Source organism: Panicum hallii, chromosome 2 (genome assembly GCF_002211085.1).
Source record: "Panicum hallii strain FIL2 chromosome 2, PHallii_v3.1, whole genome shotgun sequence".
Lineage (NCBI taxonomy): Eukaryota > Viridiplantae > Streptophyta > Magnoliopsida > Poales > Poaceae > Panicum > Panicum hallii.
In genome coordinates this window covers 18999196-19020842 of record NC_038043.1, presented here as the reverse complement: position 1 = coordinate 19020842, position 21647 = coordinate 18999196, and the positions used below count along the sequence as shown (strand labels likewise).

The 21647-nt window shown below is 50.4% G+C and overlaps 1 long non-coding RNA gene across 5 annotated transcripts; it reads left to right on the top strand.

The window, feature by feature from the left end:
* Positions 1 to 17504: 17504 nt before the first annotated feature.
* LOC112883193 lies at positions 17505 to 21185 on the top strand. 5 transcript variants are annotated; one of them, XR_003226771.1, is made up of 4 exons: positions 17505 to 17693; positions 17814 to 17882; positions 19833 to 19868; positions 20737 to 21185. It is a non-coding gene; the product is annotated as an uncharacterized LOC112883193 (long non-coding RNA). The 5 variants fall into 5 exon arrangements; XR_003226773.1 differs by having other exon boundaries at positions 20734 to 21185; XR_003226770.1 differs by having other exon boundaries at positions 19760 to 19868.
* Positions 21186 to 21647: the final 462 nt, after the last annotated feature.

Below are 21647 nucleotides of genomic sequence, written 5' to 3'. Positions count from 1 at the left end.
AGGAAAACTATTTGCACATGTGCCCCTGCCAGCTCCCGACGGCGGCCGGCCGATCTGTCCCAGCGCGTTCTCGCCGGCGGCTAGGTCACCGGCGGGGATGAACTGGCTTGGCACAACCTGCGGGACCTAGGGTGCTGTTTGGGAGGGGATGTGCTCGATGGGCAGGGGCGGAACACGGCCGGCGGCGAGGAGTGGCGGTGGCCGCGATGGCGTGCTGGCGTTCCCGGTGAGGGGCTGGCGAACACGGGCAACCCAGGTGCGCAAGAGCTCCAGGGAGAGGTAAAGTTGCGATTCCCGTACTTAAATTGACCGAGGAAGTGGCGGAAGATCGTTGTCGATGGTGAGGCGGTCCTCGGGCGTCTCCGGCGAGGGGCGGCACGGGGTCGGGACAATTCCGGCTAGGGGAGGCCAAAAGCTGGACTAGATCAGGTCGGGGAGCTAGCGGAGGAGGTGAGGAAGCAGTGGGCAGCTGGAATTTGGGCAGGGTGGAGTGGTCGCAGCGAATGCCGGCGAGGAGCGCGGGGCGAGCTTCGGTGTCGTGAGGAGGAAGAAGGGAATCAGGCGAGGATGCAGGGGTTTGGGTCGGGTTTTATAGCGACGGGGCGCTCAGTGGAGGAGGAAGGGAGGGGAAGCAGGCACATGGCCGGCTTCAAGACGACAGGTGGCGCCGGCGTACTCGACGGGGCTGTGTGGCAGCCGCTCGGGATCGACGGCCCGACGTGGCTGAGAGGGGGACGGCCAGCGGGGGCAGCGCGGGCGGTGGGAGGAGTGGTGGGGCGACGCGTGGAGCAGGATAAGGGTGGCGCAGACTTGCAGGGGCTCGGGAGGCGGCTAGCGGCATAGATCACGCGCGCGCGGCAGAGACATGGGAGATCGGGGACCCGAGGAAGAAGACGAGCACCGGTTTGCAAAAACTCAAAGGTGCAAGGATCCCACAGTAATGCTTTGGTAACTTTCAAACCAGTGCTCAAATGGAGATGGGCCCAAAAGCAAAAGTGTATGGTTTTCCAAAATCTACAACTTTGCTTTAAGGCTCACTTGCAGAAGAGTTAAGGATTTGTAATTAATACAAAATTTAACAAGATTTCTAAACTTTACATAAATCCTATTTAAAAACTACACTACATATATATCCTATGTGTAGTTTCACCTATATTTGTGATTTAAACACAAGTTTTTGACTTTTGCAAAACAACCCTCATACATTTAAATTCTACCCTCCATGCTTACCCATTTAACACTAAAGGACCTCTATTAAAATATAATTATATAAACAACCATTTTCCCTTAGCATTTAAATTTTTAAACACACTTTTACCACATTTTGCACACAACTTCGTACTATAATCTAGGTTGTGACAATGCTAAATACGTGAGCATCACACGCTGGCCTGATTTGCTCGGAAGCCTTCCGGGGTTCCGCGCGTGGATCCAACCATCTGAAACAAAGGAGATATCCATTATTAACCGCATAGCCTTACTCCCAATTTCAGAAGGTACACCACTCAGATCAGCAATGCATATACTCCATTCAACCAACTTATTTTAGAAAATAAAGATATTGGACAAGATGATAAAACACAAGGATTATATTACATCACAGATTCTGGTTGTCCTTAACATCTCACATCCGAAGGATCCATACACAGGCCATCTATATTACAACAACTGACACAAGGTCTAGGTAAGCCAATTACTACCTAAGTCACTACACCTTACATGGGTTACATCTAGAAAGTCGATGATCTAACAAACTAGAAATCGTCGAAATTGCCTACAGAAGACTGACTGCCAGAAGAAGAGTAATCTGGCTGAGGATTGGGTTCCAGGTCTCCATGCTCGGAATCAAGATCCGAGACTCCCTCAATTTCTTCCGGATCTTCTTCTCCGCCTTCACGCACTACGGGTGCAGCGGGAGGTACCGGTTGCTACTGCAGTTCTTCAATGTGAGCCTGGGCATCATCAGCCTCAAGGATCATATCGTGGATTTGTTCCTGGAGGAACTCAATGATTGTATTGCGCTGAGTGATGATAGCATCACTCTCGTTGATCTGATCTTCCCGATGAAGGATGGTCTCATCTCGTGCTGCGATGATTTCATCATTCAGGGTAACCAAGGCTTGAAGTTCCACTATCTGGGTGACTTGACGGTCAACATTTCGATAGTGGCCTTGAGCCACACCCGTTAACTGACCCATGCTATGACGCAGCAAAATCTGATAATGGTGCTGAACATTCATAAACCTAGTGATACTACGGATCGTTTCTTCGGCCAAATCTCCCAACAAGTGACCATAATGGGCTATCCGGAAATTCCATTCCGGATCATTGGAGTCTATAGCAGGGAACAAACCAATGGGATACCCGGCAATCTCCATTGGATGCTGGTTGCAGAAGATATGGATAGCCTCCAGAGCAGCAGTCTCGATGGTATCAACAAGACGATACCCCACCACATCAACTTCTATGGGATGCCACTGGGAGCGGAAAGGATGTTGAGGAATCGTCATCCTAACTCGGCATCGAGGAACACCTTCTTCTCGATACTCCACTCCGTCGTATTGGGGAGGCTCAGTGTAACGGAACAAACTTAATGATTCCCATAGAAGATGAGGAAAACCTTCCCAATGCAAGGCATTAGTGTGAAGATGCCCTGCATGATCCCAAGAGATGTTCGAAGGAGCAGCCATCTGCGACAAGAATGCAAATGGTAAGATATATTTACCCTGCTGGGAACTCACAAGGTAAATAGAACGAGACAATCATTTCTGATAACAGCAAAGGCTGGAAATCGGAGGGATACTTAAGATACTCAACTAGAAGATTCTATTGAAACCACACTAAGAATAAACAACATGTTACCTATCCTTAGAAAAACAACAAATTTTAAGCACTCATTTTGTTAGTTAATGTATTATGCATGCACGTACTATTCGACCTCATAACCAAAACAATTGCCGAATATCTCCGGACTTACGTGTCAGACCCGGGGCCACAGGACTGGGTACATAACGTAGTTTAAAGAGGTTTAAGAGGTTAAGTTTGTCTTATCTCTTATTTATCTCGTTTATCTCTTATTTATCCCGTTTAAATAGGAGATAGAGCTAACCGATACCGAGGCGATCTACTCGAGATATGTTCTGGTGTGATTCCTCAGCTGGAGTAGGTTAGTATCTTTGTAACCCTGGCCTCTCGGATATATAAGGGAGAACAGGGACCCCTCTCAAAACAAGATCATTAGGTCATTCTACACCAAAGGCAATACAAACCACCATACAGGATGTAGGGTGTTACGCATCTTGCGGCCCGAACCTGTCTAAGTTTTGTGTTCCTTGTACCTTCGAGTTCCTGATCTCGGCGTCTCCTCACCCAAAACTTACCACCTTGGGTATATCCTCCGGTGGGCAGCCGGTTAAACACCGACAGCTGGCGCGCCAGGTAGGGGAGCGTGTCGAAGATCCACCGGTGAGCTTGATGGCATCTTTCAACTTCATCAGGTCAGTTCCCTCTCAGGGTACGACATTCATTTTTGGCTCATGGGTCTGCATCACAGATGGTGTGGGCAACTTTCGGTGATTCCTCGTTGACATGAGGTCGAAGACCTTCGCTGCGGATCTTTGCAGCGACCTCGACAAGTTCGTCGACCGGCTCGACAACTTGCCGCTCCATGCCTCTACTGCACAGATTGAGATGGAGTCTGCTCCAGGCTCAACTTCTTCTAGTGTTGCGACAACTTCTCCTGGTTTGGACTTGTTCCAATCTAGGGATCTGCATAGCCGATCTCAACTCGGCTCATGCAAACCGGCCACTGATCTTCAGGAGGCCAATGTCTCTAGGTCCCTCTCCATGTTAGAGAAGGACCTGGACTTGCTGCTCCAGGGTGGAAAGCCGGAAGCCACCACGTATCGGGGGGCTTCGGGTTGTTCTAGTACTGGCGATCTGGTGATCACCTCTTTGCCGGAGGGGCGCATTGTGCTTTGGAAGGGCATGATGCTCTCCGATCTACTCGAGGCAGAGGGTCGACTTGTGGCTCACCTCAAGCCCTTGCCTTTTCAAGAAGGTAGCCATTATCTACCGCGGCGGAGGGGTCGACTGAACTAGTCGACGAAAGCTCTCATGAGCTTTCCTCCCGCCAGGTGCTGATGGCCGAAGAAGGCGAGGACGATGGGGATCTTCCCATCGTCAACTTTGAAGCGGTCTCCGAAGACGAGATCACGGCCAACGCTGGCGACGAGAACGACGCCGATTGTGAGGCGCGGAGGGCCAGGAACAGGGCCCGTACAATCCGGCGGAGGAGGGCCAACGAGCGTAGGCGATCTATGCATCGCGAGCTTGACCCTGAGTTTGCCGCTATAAGTGAGCGGGGTTTCAGGACTCCGGTGGCCAACATCGCTAGGGTAACGGCCATCCTCGAGCGCAGCCATGATCCGAAAGTGCGTCAAGTACTTCTTAACGCGCACAGGGCTTGGATCCAGCTGGATCAGCACAACCCGGTGTCCACCATCAGGGAGGAGCACGTGGGTGAGAGTCGAAGTCAGGCTCACAGCCGAACGGCTGGCGGCCGTCCTCGACACCAGCTCAGCAACGACAACACTCGCGGGAGCCAGGCTCCTGGTGGGAGGCAGCAGCCACTGCAAGGGGGTCATCCGCGGCAGGCCAATCATCGACCTTCTCCAGAGGACCTGCGCCAGCACATCAATGAAGGTCGTGACGCGTGGATAGTGATCTCCTCCAGGCGCAAGAGCCGCGAAGAAGTTGAAACTGAAGGTACTGACTGTAGCGACCGATTCCCTGCTTTTTCTGCTCGTTTTAGCAGCTACAAGTATCCAGAAGGCTTCAAACCAATTGGCATTACCAAGTACGACAGCAAGCAAGCTCCTCATCAGTGGCTCCGTTGCTACTCCACGGCTATTGAGGTCGCAGGGGGGTCGAATATCACCAAAGTCGTCTACTTCCTGATGGCTTTGGACCCTGCACCGCTTACTTGGTTGGAAAGCCTCAGCAACAACTCAATCGACTCCTGGGAGCGCCTTAAGAAGGTCTTCATCGACAACTTCCAGGGAGCGATTGCTCGTGCAGGTACTCGTCACGATCTTGCTCAGTGTAAGAAGGAACGTAATGAGCTCCTACGGTCCTACACACGTCGCTTCTTCGACGTTCGCGCCACCATCGCCAACATCTCGGAGGACGACATCATCGACTGTTTCTACAACGGCATCACCGACCCGGGCATCTACAGGGATTTCGGGCGGAACAGGCCGAAGACTATTGCGGGCCTTCATGATATATTGCATGATTGGTCCGAACATGAGGAGAAGATGCGGGAGCGGTTCCCGCGGCATCAAGATAGCAATCTGCGGCACCCAAAAGATAACCGCAATGACAAAGGCCAGCGGGACTTTTCGGGTCCGCCCTGGAAAGGAAAGCCAGATGATGTCATCGAGGCTATCGATCGTCCTTCGCGGGGTAAGAAGTCGATGACGCAGGAGGAGTTTGAGAAGCTCCTGCAGAAGAAGTGCCCTTGGCACCCAGGTGCCAATCATGCCGCCATTGACTGTTACCACCTTCGAAGGACGTTCAACAACTCCGGTGGTGGCAAGAAGAACAAGAAGCCTGCGGACAAAGAACCCGAGGATGACGAGGATCAAGGGCGCAACCCGAAGTTTCAAGACGCCTTGAAGGTCGTCAACGTCATCTTCGGTGGAGATGAGGAATTTGGTTCCAGGCGGGACCAGAAGTTGCTCCTCCGGGAGATTTTATCTATTGAGCCGGCGGTACCACGACCACTCCATTGGTCGGAGGTCCCCATCTTATTCTCTCGCGATGACTAGTGGACGAGCTTTTCAGAGCCCGGTAAATTCCCCTTGGTCCTGGATCCTGTGGTGGCGGAGGTTAAGCTCACCAAGGTCCTCATCGATGGCGGGAGTGGGCTCAATCTCATTTTCATCAGCACTCTAAAGAAAATGGGCCTGGATTTCAAGGACATGCAGGTTCCCAGCAAGTCCCCCTTTTACGGCATCATCCCAGGTAACACGGCACACCCGCTTGATACGGTGGTCCTCCCAGTCACCTTCGGCATGCGAGAGAACTATCGTACCGAATTCATCAAATTCGAAGTGGCTAACTTCGAATCTTCTTACCATGCCATATTGGGTCGTCCGGCACTTGCCAAGTTCATGGCAGTGCCGCATTACGTCTATCTGCTTCTTAAGATGCCAGGACTCAGTGGAGTACTCACCCTCCGTGGCGACTTGAAGAAGTCATATGATTGCAATCAGGAGGCGATCCAGTATGCTTCGACTACTCGCGTGCCAGATGCTTCGGGAGAAGTACTCGCGGCCCCGTAGCAGCTTTCCCAATCAGGACTGGAGATTCCTTCCAAGAAGGCCAGCAAGTCGAGCATCCAGTCGACTGATGACGTGGCCCTCAAGACGATCCAGCTTCAGGATGGAGATTCATCTAAGACCGCTGTCATCGGTGCGGGCTTAGGTGACAAATAGGAACTCGCGCTCGTCAGCTTCCTACGGGCTAACCGAGATATATTCGCGTGGAAACCAGCGGATATGCCAGGGGTGCCCAGGGAGTTGATCGAGCATGCTTTGAATGTACACCCGAAGGCTACGCCTAAAAAGCAACGCCTGCGAAGGTTTGCCCACGATAAGCGTGAGGCCATTAAACGGGAGATTGCTAAACTTCTCGTGGCTGGATTCATTAAAGAAGTAATCCGTCCAGAGTGGGTAGCGAATCCCGTTCTTGTAAAGAAAAAGAATAATGAATGGAGAATGTGTGTCGACTACACTGATCTCAACAAGCACCGCCCAAAGGACCATTTTGGGCTGCCGCGCATTGACCAAGTTGTCGATTCGACGGCTGGTTGTGTTCTTCTTTGTTGTCTTGATTGTTATTTAGGTTATCATCAGATTGCGCTAAAGGAGGAGGACCAAATCAAGACTGCATTCATCACCCCGTACGGGACTTACGCCTACAAAACAATGTCCTTCGGGTTGAAGAACGCAGGAGCAACCAATCAGTGTGCGATCCAAATGTGTTTCGCGGATCAGCTGCACCGGAATGTTGAGGCTTATGTGGACGACGTCATCATCAAGACCAGGGCGTCCAACGACTTGATAGCAGATTTGGAGGAAACATTTAGCAGTCTGCGCAGATTCCGGTGGAAACTCAATCCCACCAAGTGCGTTTTTGGAGTACCTTCAGGGAAATTGCTCGGGTTCATCGTCAGCAACCGGGGCATCGAAGCCAACCCTGTAAAGATCATGGCCATCACTGATATGGAGGCTCCGGACACAATCAAGGATGTCCAGAAGTTAACAGGTTGTATGGCGGCCCTGAACAGGTCCATCTCCCGACTCGGGGAGAGAGGACTACCTTTCTTCAAACTCCTGAAACGCCAAGATAAGTTCCAATGGACGGAGGAGGCCGAACGGGCCTTGTAGGATCTGAAACATCATCTTCAGTCACCTCCGATCCTTACTGCACCGTTGCCAGGGGAGGATCTACTACTTTACATTGCGGCAACAACTCATGTTGTCAGCAGTGCCATTGTAGTTGAGCGAAGTGAGGAAGGCCATGCGTTTGGAGTGCAGAGGCCTGTCTACTTCGTCAGCGACGTCCTCTCCGAATCCAAGGTACGTTATTCAGCTGTTCAAAAGCTTTTATATGCAATCTTAATCACATCAAGAAAGCTACGCCATTACTTCGACGAGTACAAGATTATTGTGATCACGGATTTCCCGTTGGGGGATATTCTTCATAATCAAGATGCCACGGGGTGCATATCCAAGTGGGCAGTGGAACTGGGGGCTTTGTCAATCGACTTCAAGCCATGCACTGCAATCAAGTCACAAGCTCTAGTCGACTTCATGGCCGAATGGAGGGAGAATCAAGTCCCCACACCAGTAGATAAGCCAGAGCACTAGACCATGTACTTTGATGGGTCCCTCAAGCTCGACGGCGGCAGCGTTGGTGTTCTGGTTATTTCTCTACGAGGTGAACAATTGAAATATGTCCTTCGGATCCTGTGGGCGGTATCCAACAATGAAGCCGAGTATGAAGCCTTGCTTCACGGGTTTCGTTTGGCGATATCACTAGGGATCAAGCGACTACTTGTATATGGCGATTCCCTTCTTGTTGTTCAAGATGTCAACAAGGAATGGGACTGCAACAAGGAGATGATGGATGCTTATGTACAGGAAGTGCGCAAGTTGGAAAGCAACTTCTCCGGCTTGGAGGTTCACCATGTATTGCGGGAGCACAATGTTGGCACGGATATCCTGTCCAAACTGGGGTCCACATGTGCTCAGGTCCCACCGGGAGTCTTCGTCCAGGAGCTCAAGAAGCCATCCATCAAGTCTTCTCCGCAGGTAACCATCGACGCGGGTTCCCAACAACCTGATCGAGAGGTTATGGAGCTAGGGGAGGACTGGCGAGAGGTTTTTATCAACTTCATTCGAGATCAAAGGCTACCAGCGGGAATTGACGCGAAGAGCGCGGAGGCGGCACGCGTCCTGCGAAGGAGCAAGGGTTTCGTCCTGGTCGACGGCAAGCTTTATCGGCGTGGCGCTCGGTCAGGAGTTCTCATGAAGTGAGTCACAAAGGAAGATGGTTATGACATACTGCGGGAGATCCACGAGGGCGTCTGCGGAAACCGTGCGGCTTCAAGAACGCTAGTGGGGAAAGCATATAGGGCCTGTTTCTGGTGGCCCACTATAGTCACCGACGCAGAAGATCTTGTGCGCAGGTGCCAAAATTGTCAACTCTTCGGCAAACAGACTCATATTCCAACCCATAGCCTCATCACTATATTGCCATCCTGGCCCTTCGCTTGTTGGAGCCTCGACATGATCGGGCCCTTCATGATGGCACCAGGCGGTTTCACCCACGTTCTGGTGGCTATCGACAAGTTTACGAAGTGGATTGAGTACAAGCCGATAGCCAAGCTCACGCCAGATCGGGTCGTCACTTCATCTCAGATATTTTGCATCGTTTCGACTTACCCAACACCATCATCACGGACCAGGGATCAAACTTCACGGCAAACCAATTCTGGGAGTTCTGCGAGAATGCTTGCATCGAAGTTAAATATGTCCGTCACACACCCAAGGGCCAATGGACAAGTTGAAAAGGCGAACGCTTGATAATTGACGGCCTCAAGAAGAGACTTTATGATGAAAACGGCAAGAAGGGAGGCAAATGGGTGTATGAGCTACCACATGTCGTCTGGGGGGACTCAGCCGTCAAAGACAAAAACCTTTCCTCGTATATGGATCTGAAGCTATTTACTAGCCGTATCATGTGTTCCAGGGTTGAACTGTATAAGGCGAGGCGGACAAGCGAGCAGTTAGAGCTCGATTCGTGGAGGCTCGCTGCAGTCAGTCGGTACCTCCAGGGATCCGATATCATACGCACGTCAGGGGTATTCTGGGTCGCATTCAGGAATCTGGCCTACACAAGCTCAACTCAAGGTGGGAGGGCCCGTTCGTCGTCAAGCAAGTTACAAGGCCAGGGTCTTATCGGCTAAAATATCCTGAGGGTCAGGATGTCCCGAACTCCTGGAACATTCAGAACCTGCGCAAGTTCTACCCATAAGACGAGGCCCGGTGATAGCTGAATCCCCGGGGGCTTGGAAGATTTTGTTTCCTTGAATCAATTTGGAGGCTATGAGCCACAAGATTCGGTTGTACATTCCTCTTACGCGCACGATGGCCCGGTCACGTGCAACACTTATATAAATCGACTTCTTGTCGTGAATATTCGGGGGCTATGCCACATTCATATCCTTCAACTTCATTCTCTGCGGAACCCTCGGCTCGTCTAACTCCTCTACATATCGATTTCCGCCGCGACCTTGGATGGTCGCACGTGACAGCATCGCATTTTTCCCAACATAACTGACCCGTTCGACTGGTTTATTCCCAGTTTGTTGGATGAGCTCGTGCAAAGAGCTGCTTCGACTACATCCTGCTGGTTGCACCCAGAGTAGTCTCGTCCCGGCCAAGAGCATGGCATACCAGCAGCGACGCCCGCATTCGCTTCCAGCAAGTCCATCCGTCCGTCGGGTCCTATATAACTTGCGGAGCCGCTCCTATGAGGAGCAACCCCGACTACGTCCAGAGTCGATGCACTCGGGTAGTTTTGCCTTAAACTGGCAATTGCGCGACGATGCTCGCATTCTTTCCTAACAGTTTTAGACCACAAGTTCGGGTTGTGGTCAACTTGTTAGACAAGTTCCTACATGGACTATGGCTACCTTTAGGGTCGTTGCACCCAGGGTAGTGTCTACTACTTAGCCTTGTAAGCCTGGATACCAATTCAGCCTAGGCACATACACAAGTAGAGACATCAAAAGAAACATATATATACAAGGAAGCGAATACTTGTTTTCAGTACCCTAATCCTGCATTACACTTTTAACTATGCTTCTGATACAGGTTGGGCCTCTAGGAGGTATCTGTCGAATTCTCCTCGGTGCAGTCCGCCGCCATGCCTTGAGCAAATATCTCCGGCTTCGCGCTCGGCAGGAAGGACTTCACAATGGCGAGGGCGTTGTTGACGCACGTGACAGGTGCCTCGGAAAGGAACTCCATCACTTTCTTTGGGGCCTCGCGGAGCGCTCTAGCAGGGGCCAGGGGCTTGCTTCGCCTTCTTCTGGTGGATCCACCACGTCCACCAGCTCCCAGGCGGCCCCCTGATGCTCTCGAGTTCTTCGCCCAGCGTCTTGATTCGCTGAAGGCTGTCGACGAACTGTTGCTCAGTGTCGCCGATCACCTTCTGCAGCTTCTCGACGTCATCTGTATGGCGATAGAGCAGGTTCTTCACGTCAGTAAGTAGCTCTTCTTTACTAGTTAAGATTCTCGTAAGCTCTGTGGTGGAAAGCTTTTCAGAACCCAGGTTGAGTCATACAGTGCAAAGTACCCGTGGGGAGCAATGGTTTACCTTGGTGCGCCCTCTTTTGCTCCCTGAGCTGCTCCTTATGTGCCTCGAGCTCCTTCTTCTGCTCCTCGAGTTGTCGCTGGAGCTCGGCGTTGACCTTCTCAAGATGTACGTTTTCTGTCTTCTCGTCGTCAAGGCACTTCCTCAGGGCAGCGAGTTCCTTGCGGTCGTGGGTAAGGGTCTTCAATTCCTCTGCCTGCTTCCGGGAGTGGGCGATCACACTCTGTATAAAAAGAGGAAATCCATATTAGCAACTCGATATAGCCACTGGCAGAAAGGCTCTCAGGTCTTACCATGGTAAAGTCATGCGCTTCTTGAGGTTCTCTACATTGCCGTCCGTCAGCAGCAGGTCATCTGCCGGGTCGGTGGCGACGGCATCTTGGCCACCAGACCCGGCCAGCAGCAACTCAGCGGGTCTCCCGGAGGCTCCCGCGACTTCTTCAGTAGTCAGCCGCTGCGCACCTGCAATCACATATATTCTCAGCATACAGCATGTGGATCCCGGTAACTAGCCGGGGCGGTCAGATGCTTACCTGCGCCATCCGTGGGAGTGGCGCTAGGGGTCTCGACTTGTTTCTCGCCACTGGCCCCGACCTCGACTTGTTGGAGCTCAGGCGGTGGCAGGTCGGGCAGCGTCGCGTCTGTCCCAGGGGTTGGCTCTGCGGGCGCTGACCCTTCTGGGGCTGATGCGTCGGGGGCTGACGTAGCGGCGACTGGCCCAGCACTTGATGATTCCTCCCGGGTTGAGGACCCGGGGGCGGGGGTAGCCGAAGCTGGCGTCAGCTGGAGGTCCGCGGCACTTGCAGCACTAATGAAGTCAAAGTTAGTCAACACATAGGTCGAAAGATCAAATCATTTGCTGTGCGACCGGAGGCAGACTTACAGTACAAATTTCTTCTTAATGGCTTTCTTCATCTGCACGGCCTGACACGGCGTCCCCGTTGCTGGTGGTGGGGTTTCACCAGCTTGTGGCGCGGTCCCCGCCACGGCGATGGTGACGGCGGTGGCGGCCGCGGGGCTCATCCTTCCTTCTTCGGGCTCGGCCCGGGCGGAGGACGCGGAAGGACTACAGGAGGATGTCATAAGTACAACCCAGCATTAAGGTACCGCATTACAACAAACCAGTAGGCTCTTACCCGGTGGTTTCGAGTTCCTGCGCCTTGCGTTTGCGCACCAGTCGACGGCCTTACGGCACCAGTGGCAAAGCGCCGGTCAACTCCACGCTTTGCTCAGAGGAGTCATCCCGGCGCGCTTCTCCTTCAGCTCCTTCCCCTGCCTGCGAGCTCACGCCCTTGGTGGACTCGCTGCTGCGTTGAGCTGCAGCAAGGCGAGCCCTCTTGGCTTCAACGGCGGCAGTGGGGAGGAGATGGTCTGGTCGGGGGATGTCACGTTACGGCGGGTAGCTGCGGTACAGCTCCGTGTGTCCCTGCAGGAGGTTCTTCAGTTAAGTAACGGAGTAACAGAGGTTATCCTCAGCAAAAAAGAAGTCGAATACTTACTGGTTTGGGCGAATTTCGTGCGGAAAACAATGTGGGCACGTACGGCATGGCGTCCACGTTTAGCAGCACCCGCTGAACTCGTTGGAGCGCGGCTTCATCTGGCAAATCCTCTGCGCACATGCGAGAAGGATCAGCAGGGCCTGTGTACTCGAATCCCAGGCGATGACGCTGCTGGATGGGTTGGATGCGGCGTTTGTAAAATGCGAATATGACGGAGGCACCGGTCACTCCCTTCTTCTTCTGTGCCTCTATGACGTCCGGCAGCTCCTAGACCTGGTCCATCTCCCCACCGGAGGGTTCGAGGTTCCACTTTCCCCTCACTACAGGTGGTCTGTTTGACTTCATCGGGAGGTGGGGCGCATGGTTCTCGATGTAAAACCAATGGTTCTTCCATCCAGATAGGTTGGAGGGGAATTTGTATGAGAGATATTTATCACCGGCCTGCTGACGCAGTTGGATGCCGGCGCCCCCCACAACGGAAAGATTCTTGGAGGTGGGCTGTAGTTTGAGGCGGAAGAGGAAGCGGAAAAGATCCCAGTGGGGTTCAATTCCAAGAAAAGCCTCGCAGTAATAGATGAAAATTGAAATGTGGCAAATAGAATTTGGGTTGAGATGATGAAGCTCAAGCCCGTAGTAATACAAAAGGCCTCGGAAGAAGGAACAAGAGGGGAGGGCCAACCCCGTTCGGCAAAATGGAGAAATGTGACGATTTTGTCAACATTTTCCATGGGAAAAGGTTCACAGTAAGAGGGGCGCCAGTTGACAAGGTTCTTTTCTTGCAGCAACCCCTTGGAAACTAGGTTCTTAAGATGGTTGAGGGAGCACTTACTGTGTGTGCACTCCGCGGTTGAAGGCTGCGCCTCCTTCTTCTTCCCCTCGATCTCTGCTTTCTTGGGCGCAATTTCCTATTCGCTGGCCACGAGATGCTCGGGGGCTGCGGGGAGAGGGGCGGGGAGGTTGGAAGGGGAGGATTTCTGCGGAGAGGTGGCGGCGGTGTTTGGGGATTTTGGCGGTTCTTGGCAAAATGCAGATTGAAAGCACAGTTTTTTCCCACTATTTTCGCAGGGTTAAATAACCAGCGGGGTGGGGAAAAGTTACTGTTCCGAAGTTCAAGGGTCGTTTTTTGGAATATTCTGAAGATGAGAGGTCATTTGGTGGACTGTTTGGATTAAAAATCCGATTAATCATTTTTTCAGGGCTAGTTAGCCCGAAAAAAGGGGTCTTTTCGGGTTGATGGTCTAGTTTCCATCATTTGTATCATCACTTTGGTAATTTTTCGAGTCATCATTTTTAGCCTGCATGCCACGGTTTTTAGATCCTTATCTCCATATTTGTGGGATTTGGATTTAAGGCTCGGGGCTGCGGGGTACGTGGCATCGACTACTTATTTTTCAAATTTCTTTCACGGTTAAGGAGGATTATAGACAAATGGGACCCTTAGCTTGATTCTCCGATTCAACCTAAGGCTCGGGGCTACTCCATATGGAGTGCGATTTTCAAATCGCACGCCATGTTAAAAATAAGAATTCGAGGCATGAGCACCTCATAGCTTCGATGCAGACAAGCAAGTACTCGAAGAAGGACTTCAAGGCGAAGCTTCAGAAGAAGTCGAAGACTGCTTCGGAAGTACTCGATAAGCCTGCAGTACTTAGCTACGAAGAGCTCGGGGGCTTGTCAGACCCGGAGCCACGGGGCTGCGTATATAGCGTAGTTTAAGAGATTAAGTCCGTCTTATCTCTTATTTACCTCGCTTATCTCTTATTTATTCCGTTTAAATAGGAGGTAAGGCTAACCGATACAGGGAGAATCTACTCGAGATATGTTCTGGTACGATTCCTTAGCTGGTGTTGGTTAGTATCTTTGTAACCCTGCCCTCTCGGATATATAAGGGAGGACAGGGACCCCTCTCAAAACACGATCTCTAGGTCATTCTACACAAAAGGCAATACAAACCACCATACAGGACGTAGGGTATTACGCATCTTGCGGTCCGAACCTGTCTAAGTTCTGTGTTCCTTGCACCTTCGAGTTCCTGATCTCGGCGTCTCCTCACCCAAAACTTACCACCTTGGGTATATCCCTCGGTGGGCAGCCGGTTAAACACCGACAGTCACATCCTTAGTTTGGGATCCATCATATTATAGACTCATGCATTCAAATAAAGTAATATGTGTATTTAGAAAGTTATTAGGATGGGAATATGATCAAGAACCATGTGCCTTCATCAAAGTAGCGCTGCTACTCAGGAACATCTTTAAAGCCTTGCTATTGCGGACCCTCGAACTGCGCACCGTCTATCGTAACACACAAGTACATACAAACAAACAAGTACAATAAATAAATAAGAAACAGTACATCAAACAATATAAACATAGCAAAATGACGTTATAAAGCTACTGTATATGTCGCAAGGGTCGCGTGAGCTTAAGAATCGATGAAAACAGAGTTAAAACGGAGAAGTTATGGCTATAACATGATTCTAGAGGCTTATTTGCAGAAGATTTGAAACTAGAAGGCTCTAGACAAAGAAACTAAGGGTTAGAACATAATTAAACCTTAAATTTAGGGTTTAGATTGAAAAATAGAGGGACTAGGGATGCAAGGTTCTATTTTAGAAAAGGACAGAGGGTTAAACTGAAGAAAAAGATCTATTTTAGAAAAGGACTGCGGGTTCTTTTGAGCAGTGGCGTGTGCCCCAGTGAAGAGCACCTGGACACCGCGACGGCGGCGGCCACCTGCAAAGGAGGAGGCGGGTGTGTCTAACACCATCCCATCCATGACCGACGAGTGGTTCTCCTCATCGGAGGTCGGAATGGGTCTCCCACCGCTTTAGTCGAGCCCACCGACCTCGTCAATCTCTCCAATGCGAGGCCAAGTGGAGGCTGTGGACATCCAGCGTGGGCTTGATGAGTCATCAGTCCGCTGCTGCTTAGGGCATATTTGGGAGCACTCCACTCCACAAAAAAATGCTCCACTCCACCAACTCTACAAAATTGCCATCCACTCCACCAACTCCAGCTCCAGAAAAAAAGTGGAGTTGAGAGCCAGATCCACATTTTTTGTGAAGTACCTCAAGAGGTGCTCCAAAAATATTAGTTTCGTACCAACTCATGGAGTTACGAGGTAATTACCCACCATACCACTGGTTACAACGTAACGGTTCAATCCATCTCCTCCTCCTTTCCTCATCCCGTCGCCTCCTGCCCCTCCCCTCCCGCCGCCCCCTGCCCCTCCCAGCCCGCGCCGCTGCCGACCCCTGCTCCTCCCCCCAGCGCTGCCTCTTGCTCCCCCCGCACCGCTGCCCCCTGATCCCCCCGCCCGCCGCCGCCCCCTGCCCCTACTCCCCCCGGCGCCGCCGCCCCCTGCTCCCCCCGTGCGCCGCCCCCTGCTCCCCCCCGCGCGCTGCCCCCCTGCCCCTGCTCCCCCCCGCACGCCGCCGCCCCCTGCTCCCTCCCTCCCCCCCCCGCGCCGCCCCCTGCTCCATCGGCGGCCGGGCTGGATCGGGCGGCGTGGGCGGCGGCCGTGGCCGGGTTGCGTTGGGCGCCGGTCGTGGCCGTGCTGCCCTAGGCGCCGGCCGTGGATGAGGTGCCCTAGGCGCAGGCCAGGGCATGTCTGATCTTGGCAGCCAGGCCGGCGAAGATGTGAATGGCCTTGGCAGCCAGGCGATCGCCCAAGAGATGGCACAGCGCAAAGGCAAGAGGAACATGCAAGATACGGTAAAAATTTTCCTTCCTCTCGTGAAATTGTTGTTTGAACTGTATAGTGAGCAAGCAACATGAGTAGAGACATATTAGCGCAGATGCTATAAAGTGGTTACTGTCATATTGATCAGTGTGATTCAATTGATTGGACTGATGCAAATACGGCGCTTATATATTCGTTGTTTGTCAAACAAGTTAACAAAGGGAATAGACCGAACACCCATTTGAACTCAGTAGGTTATGATGAGGTCATAGAGGATTTTTCAACCTCACAGGAATTCGTTTGTCCAAGCGGCAAACGATGAACAAATGGGATAAGTTAAAGCCTGATTTTTTAGCTTGGAAGAAATTAACGAGGAAGCAAACAGGGCCCGGATGGGATAGAGCAAGAGGTGTTATTGATATGGATGATGAGTGGTGGAAGAAGGCAAAAGCGGTGAGTTCTTGAGACTATGTTATTTATATTTTTTTAGGAAATTCGTTCAATTATTTTTAGTAACACCAATTGCCTTCTTTCAGGAAATTCCAAGTTGTGGGAAATTTAGGAAAAAATCATTGCAAAACGAGGATGATTTGTCAGTGATATTTGGTGATATAATTAATGATTAATCAGATCATTGGAATCCTATGAGCTCTAATCCTATCATTCCGCCATCTCAAGAGGTGCCTGCTGATGTTGACAATGTTAATTTGCATCAGTTGCCTAATGATTGTGACCATGATGCTGCTGTCGGGGATGAATCAGATTATCCCCAGGAGGTTTCTCCTTCTCCTACCTTTCATTTGGCAAACAAAAGAAACCAACCAGCCAAGAAACCAAAAATAGGCACAGCACTAGTTATTCAAGAGCAAATAACTAAGATTGCTCGATTTGATCATGATCCTAATTTTATTGCTACAATACCGGAAAGATACAACAAATATGCCGTTCCACAAGCGGCGCGCGATGGTTCAACTTCCGCGGTCAACGCCCCAACTATGGATGCCATTCGTGATGAGTTGGCCATATCACTCTCTATCGCTTGGAATTAGTTTATAATAAAAATATTGATTTTGTACCATAATTATTGCGATCTTTAATATTATTTGGTTGAACAATGACATTGGAATATTATTGGGCTAGTTTTTTTCGGAATAAACAGTGCACGGGTACTGTAGCATATTGTAGCAGCGGAAAAAAAACAAACCAACTCTTCATCCAACCACCATGGGCAAAATAGATTATTCCTACCAAGTTCTTATAATTCTGGAGCTGGAGCACCACAATCTTCTGAACACGTACGTCAGCTCCAAGTTTTCGTAAAAAAGATGGAGTGGAGCTGCTAAAAGGTGGAGCTGGTGGAGTGGGGCTTATTTTTGTGGAGTTTTGTGGAGTGGAGTGCTCCCAGAGGTGCCCTTAGCCTCGCCGCTCCATCCGCCTCCAGCCTCCTCCTCCGCGTCCCCAAGGGTAGCGGCTGTAATGGCGGTCGTGCCGTGCTCTCACGCACGACCGCTGCGTCTCTCCATCGAGTGTCACCGCAAGAGCCTTCCAGGACCTGCAAAGGTACGTATCCCTTCCAAAATCTCTGCGGTGGAGGCTGCTAGGTGAAGTCTCGCTCCAACCTTTTGGCCAGGAGGTTTTGCGGCCACCTGCTAGCTCTGTGCCTGACGCCGCGAATGACAGGAGAAGGGCTGCTTCATGCTCCAGGATGCCAAGCTCCGCTGGTTCTAAGTCCGCACCATCAACAACAAGGTAACACTCTGTTTTGCTGCTTAAACTAGACTTTGAATGTTAATTCTGACGAGGATTGATTTATGGGGTTAGTTTCTATTTGTTACCCGGTTGTTAAGCTTGAGGTAAATGCACGAGAATTATGTAGACAAACTGTGTGGATTGATTCGTAGGATCATCATAAAAAGCATACTCCAAACATTATATATCTAAAAATAATGGGCATACGGAATATGAAGAGCTTGGCTCTCAGAAGATGTATCTCTGAAACCTACGCTGCTCTTATCCTTCCCGTTATTATTTTGCTCAAGATGCTTTAGGGTAAAATTAATGTGTGGCAATGTAACTCCTGTGCTTGAAGAGTTTTTTTTATGTAGTTGGACGAAAGAACGCGGTTAACAACGGGCATGTACTTGTCCATACGAAGCTAGCTAGCAGCTCAACAAGTCCTACATGTACTTGTCCATACGAAGCTAGCTAGCAGCTCAACAAGTCCTACACCTATCTCTCCGTCTCCCTCCCCAGCCAGCACCGCCGCCGGCCGCGCCCCTTCCCCACCCCAGCCTCGCCGACACCTGAGAGGGTTGCTGGAAGCCTGGGGGCCACAAGGACGGCGGCGGCGAGGAGTTCCACATCTTCCTCCCCTTTTCCTCTCTTCCTCTAGATCTAGATCGAGTTTTGTGGGCAGCGATGGCGGCAGCGCGGGCGTCAGCAGAGGCGGATGGCGGCTCCCTATGGCTGGGGTGCGGCGGCTTGCATCGCAGCTCCACGTGGCGGGGGCCCAGTGGCCGGTAGCACAGCTGCCCGTGGCGGAGGCCCGGTGGACGACGGCCTGTGGCACGGCTACCTTCCCCGACATGCTACGGTGGTGGCGGCGGCCGGGCGGCCTGGGGGCAGATCCAACAGCCCGAGACGTGTGGTGGGCGATGGAGGGGCTTGGCTTAGCCCGGGCTCTGGTCTTCTGGTGGGCTATGGTGGCGGCGCCCTGCCCGATCCCGGCATCCCACACCATGGCGGTGGCAGTGGCCGGTAGGGTGGCCCACGGTCGATGTTGTCTGCTTGCAGAGGCGGGGCGCCGCTCGAGTGTTGCTGGAGGCTGGTAGGCCCCTGGTGCAGTCTTGGGCGTTTGCGCGATTGTCGTGGCGGATGCTAGAGGTGGGTGGTCGTCAAGTTGTGAAGGTTCTCGAGCGAAAGTCTTGCTCGATCTTCGACAATTGCTGGTAACGATGGTGCTATGGCGCATCGTTCTCCTTCTTGAGGGCGTTGTTGTGAGGACCTCAACCTCCAAGGATTGCTCTAGGTGAAAACCGAATAACTGAATTGTCGGCCTAGGGGCGGATGACAGCATCTTGATGTTGCTCTCCTGCTAGGGTGTTGCTATGGAGTTTTTAGGAGGGCGATCATGGTCAGTGTGGAGGGATGAAGACATAAGAGTGATGGAGTTCGTGCTAGAGATCGACTTAGTGTGTCTACGCGACAAAACATATCATGAAGTATTTAGCAGTCAAGCAGGAAGAACGACCTTCACATCAAAAGTTTCTAAAAAGACAATAGACGCGAGGAGTTTTTATTGCTGACAAGGATCAAGACAAGTTTGAAACAAGAACTTAGGAGTAGTTTGAAGCTTAGTCTTTCTAGCTTTGTTTCTTAATCTCTTTCTTTCTTGTTGTATTAATTCCCCAGTTTCGAGGTTTGGAGTCTAAGTGCTCTCGTGTATCGTCGGTCTATGTGGCCAGATTTTCTTTGTGGTCGTAGACATTCACTTGTGAATGTTCAAGATCTGGTTTTTTCTTAATCTTAAAAAGGTGATATTACCTCTCATTTGTCAGCTCTGTTGTGGTGTCAGAAAGCAAAGATTCAACACACTAAGTGACATGTTATTGTTTCTGAAATTTCAGAATCTTACGTACAAGCAGCTCGACGCGTTTTGTTGATTGTTACTGAAGAATCATTCTACACATTTTGTTGCAGATAAAGACAAGTAATGATGCTTGTGTGCTGGTGCAGGTATTCCTACTTGTATGCTTCTCCATTGCATTTAATATTTGCATAGCATTCTTTTTGATAATATAACAATTTGATCTCTGTTCTGCACTAAGAGGTCCTCTTTAAATTTTCCTATTACCAATTCTATCGATTGGTTATATTATCTAGTAGCACGGGTACTATACAATGAGGTACCAATCTGAAACTATAATTCTTGTTTCTTTCCCAATTACAGATGAATGCAAATTTAGTTGTTTCAATTTGTTAAGACATACATCACATGCTATATATAGATTGGGTAAAATATTTCTGGCATGCCTTTTTCTTTTAGACATAAACACATACTAGAATGTGCTGCTGGTATGCTTTTTGGAGTTTGCAAAATACATTTCTTTATGTTATTGCTAGGGATGAATTTTGCATTACTTGGAGGGTGTAAGGTTTAGGGTTTGTAATCAATTGTAAGGTAATATGATTGACAATGGCCCCTAAACCCTCCATTCTCCAGATGGCACTGACTAAGACGTGGAAAGGCCTAGCCCTGTCCTGTAGCGTCTTGATTCCTGACGATGACACACTAAGCCGAGTAACATCTTATTAGGAAGGCCGTCTAAAATCCACTAACACGAGCGAAAGCATAGCCCTTGTTTGTGATTAAGAGAGATCAAGTTACACAGCCCACACTTCTTCCTTGTTTAGCTGTGCTTGGCTGCTCTGTAGCTTTAAAAACCACATTTGTCGTCATGTCCTATAAATATGTTATACTTGTGTTCACGGCATAAAGAGAAAAATTATTGCCACCTGGGTTTAAGTCCTCGACTCGGTACGGGTGTTTGTATTTTTCTAAATTTATACCAGAATTTAACCCACTCTATTCCTTTGGTAGTAGGCTGCATGCTCATCGATAGCGAGATGTCTATGGTAACTTCATCAATCTCGATGATTGCCGGCTCAATATCTCGGAGGATAGACGAGAAAATTACCACATGAGGACAAATGGGCGGATGAGGACAAGCAGTGTGTATCTTTAATGGGCGGATGAGGACAAGCAGTGTATATCTTTTTTTGGAAGCGGATGGATAATAAGGCCGGTAGGGTGGAAGGGCTCTCAATTAACAAATATCGAGAGACCTCTCGCAATAGATGCCTCCGCCTCCACTCCAGAAAGTTTTTTTTTCCTTTTTTGCGAAACTCTAGAAAGTTGTGGACACAAACGAAAAGAAACGGAGGAGCAAGCATGTGGAAGAAATGTTTCTCGTATTATTTAGGCTAATTTTGAAGCTTGAATATTTTAAGGCTTCAAATAATGTTTAGAAATAATGGAAAATTCATCGAAACTAACGGAGGAGATGGGCAATATACATTGCACCTTACTGGAGACTTTCACATGTACGGTTGGTACGATGTACAGTATAGGCCACAAGTCTAAGGGCCTGTTTGGATCCTTTGGCAAAAGGGCAAATAGCAAAAAATTTGCTCTTTTTTTCCATTTGGACCCAAACACCCTATGGCAAAAAGGAAACAGAAAAACAGATAGTAAAAGAAAACAGCAACCCGCCCGATCCCGCATCCCGACCCCGCGCCTCGGCCTCCGCCCCCGCCGCCCGACCCCGCGCCTCGGCCTCCCCCCCGCCGCGGGAAAGGGGATAGGAGAGGGAGAAAAGAGGTTTAAATGAGCTTTTGCCAAAACTTTTGCCATTTGGATCCAAACACCCCTAATGGCAAAACTTTTGCCACTTTTGGCAAATGGCAAAATTTTTGCCATTTCGCTCTTTTGCACTTTGGATCCAAACACTACCT